Source organism: Alligator sinensis, unplaced genomic scaffold (genome assembly GCF_000455745.1).
Source record: "Alligator sinensis unplaced genomic scaffold, ASM45574v1 scaffold246_1, whole genome shotgun sequence".
NCBI lineage: Eukaryota > Metazoa > Chordata > Crocodylia > Alligatoridae > Alligator > Alligator sinensis.
In genome coordinates, this window is record NW_005842367.1 from 558,065 (window position 1) to 561,095 (window position 3,031).

The window sequence follows — 3,031 nt, forward strand, 5'->3', positions numbered from 1 at the left end:
CGGCCCCGGCCCGGCCTCTCCTCCGCGCCCCGGGCGGCTGCGGCGGCGGGGAGGAAGAGGCGGCTGCGGCGGGTGAGGCGGCGCGGGGTGAAGCCCCGGGGCCGTCTCCCCAGAGCCCCTGGGCGGGGGTGATTATGAAGGGCCTTCCCTTGAGGGCCCTTTGCAGAAAGAGCCCGGCTCTCTCGTGCCTCCCAGCCTGAGGGCACGGGGAGGGGACTTGGGGGCTGGCAGCTGTGGGGAGGCTGTGGCAGCAACTGTCCCTTCTGCTGCCTTGCACCCCAGGGAGGACTGCACATGCTGGCCCGGCTCCTGTTCTCTTGTACAGTACTACAGAGCCACTGCACCAGGAGAGAGGGATGAGGGACTCAAGTCAGAGGGCCCCATGAATACGCTGGTCAAGGAGCATGAGGCAGCAGTGGTGACAGAAAGGCAGGCCACTACGGTTCAGGAGCACCAGTAACGTGGAAGGACACCTTCAGAAGTGGGTTCTGCCTGGTTGCTGAAAAGCAAAGCAACTCAAAGCAGTTTCACAGAAGAGTGGTGAGGGCTGGTTGTATAGGAAACCACAGTCAGGGATTCCCCTGGGCAGTAGTGACAGGCCTTGAATCTGCACTTCCTTGACCTTAAGTGCTAGAGACTGCAAGTGGGACAGAAATGGTGTGAAGGAAAACCCTGGTCATACCCGGTTTGCTCGCCCTTTCAGCATCTGATTTCTGCCACTGTGTGATATAGGCCTCTTTGATGTGAACAGGACCTCAGGGTTACAGTGGACATTAAACTGAATATGAGCGAGCAGTGTGCCCTTGTTGCCAGGAAGGCCAACAGCAAACTGGGCTGTATTAGTAGCAGCATTGCCAGCAGATCAAGGGCAGTGATTATTCCCCTCTATTTGGCACCACTGGGGCCACACCTGGAGTACTGTGTTCATTTTTGGGCCCCCTGCTACAAAAAGGATGTAGACAAATTGCAGAGTCCAGCAGAATGCAACAGAAGTACTTGCGGGGCTGGGGTACATGGTTTCTGAGGAGAGGCTGAGAAAACTGGGTTTTATATAGTCTAGAAAAAAAGACAGGGGATTTCATAATGGCCTTCAATTACTTAAAGGGGGGTTGTTCCAAAGAGGATGGAGCTAGACTGCTCTCAGTGGTGGCAGATGACAGGACAAGGAGCAATGGTCTCAAGTTGCAGCAAGGGAAGTTCAGGTTAGATATTAGGAAAAATGTTCTCACTAGGTGGGTGGTAAAGCACTGGAACAGGTTAGCCAGAGAGGTTGTGGAATCTCCATCCTTAAAGGTTTTTAAGACCTGGGTAGATAAAGCCTCAGCTAGGATGATATAGTTGGGGGTGGTCCTGCTTTGAGCAGGGGGTTGGACTAGATGTGACGACCTGAGGTCCCTTCCAACACCAATTTTCTATGATTTTACGTGCATTGGGAATGTGAGCCAGTGCCCACCAAGTAAAACTAAAAGCCCCCCTTAGTATGGGGGGCCATTAAGTACACATCAAGTGATTACAGGGGACAAATAAAGAAGAAAACAGGAATTGGAATGAAAGTCAAAGGTTTAAAAAGAGTGCACCAAGGGAGGACACAAAGCAGAGCATACTGGATAGTGCCCACTGGCCTCTGAATGAGTCCAAGGAGCCAGTAGACACTGTCCAGTGAAACCCTGCCCAGATTTGTGAACAGCTCATCGATAGGAAAATGGCCACAAAGTCCCCAGGGATCCTCCCAGCCAGAGCCCCTTTCCTGGTCAGGTAGATCGCTAGCTGTGTGACATAGGATACTGGGCAAGATGGACCTCTGGCAGGGGTGGGCAAAATATGGCCTGTGGACTGGATCCAGCCTGCCAAGGGATTTTATCTGGCCTGCAGCAGGTCCCTTGGCCCTGTCCGGCCCAGACACAGGGTAGCGGGGTGCAGCCCAGGCCGTGGCATATACACCTGGTCCTGCTGCCCCTAGGCGCACAGCAGGGCTGGGGTAGTGCAGCAGCCAGACTGTGCTTTCCTGTAACTGGCAGTGGCAGCTCTATACACCCCCATGGGCAGGGTGCACTCGGTCAGGTGGATGGGATGGGATGGGATAGGATGGAATGGGATGGGGCCACTGGCAGGAAACGGCAATCGGGCAGGATGGGTAGGCAGGGCCGGGACCAGAATTGCAGGATGGTGACAGCGCGGAGCCAGGGCCTGAGCAAAGATATACTCTCCGCACAATGGATCGTGACCAGCCCAGCCCAAGAGTGGGGTGGAGTGCATACCTGTGACCCGGCCCCTGCTGCCCCTGCGCCATCACAGCACATGCAGACAGCCCAAGTATAATGTGGCTGTAAAGCAGCCCTGATAAATCATGACCAAATCAGGCTACCCCACATTGCTGGGCTGTGCCACTCCACAGCCACACTGTCCTGGGGCTACCCATGCACAACTGTGCTGGGGTCGGGGCTGGGTCATGGGTGTGTGCTCTGTCCCCCTCCTGGGCAGGGCCAATCATGATCCATTGTGTGGGGAGTGGATCATGGCTTGGCCCTGTGCCCGGCCCCAGCCCTGCACTGTCACCACTTTGCCATCCTGGCCCCATCCCTATCCACCCATCCCACTCTGGATGCTGCTCCCTGCCTGCCCACAGTCCCATTTCATCCACCCGGCTGAGTGCACCCTGCCCACAGGGGTCTCAGGCCAGTCTAGTAACCTACCACTTAGGGAGTTTTGGTGAGCTGTTGCAGGTTAGGGGAGTGAGGGTGCCAACCTAGCACAGCAGTGGGGGTTGCTGAATGGGTCCACAACAGCTCACCAAAACTCCCTAAGTGGCCCTCCAGCCCAAATAATTTCTCTCCTTTGACCTATGGTCTGATCCAGTAAAAGGTAATTCTTATGTAATGCTGTGAATGTTGTATCTGGCCAGTTTGGGAAGCCATCCGTGTAGTCTCAATAAATGCTATAGGGAATGGATTCTTTAGAACTGATTCCAGTGGCTTGTAGTTGAACTCAGCTGTAGCATGGCTGCAATGTATGCATACTGTTGTTTGTTTGT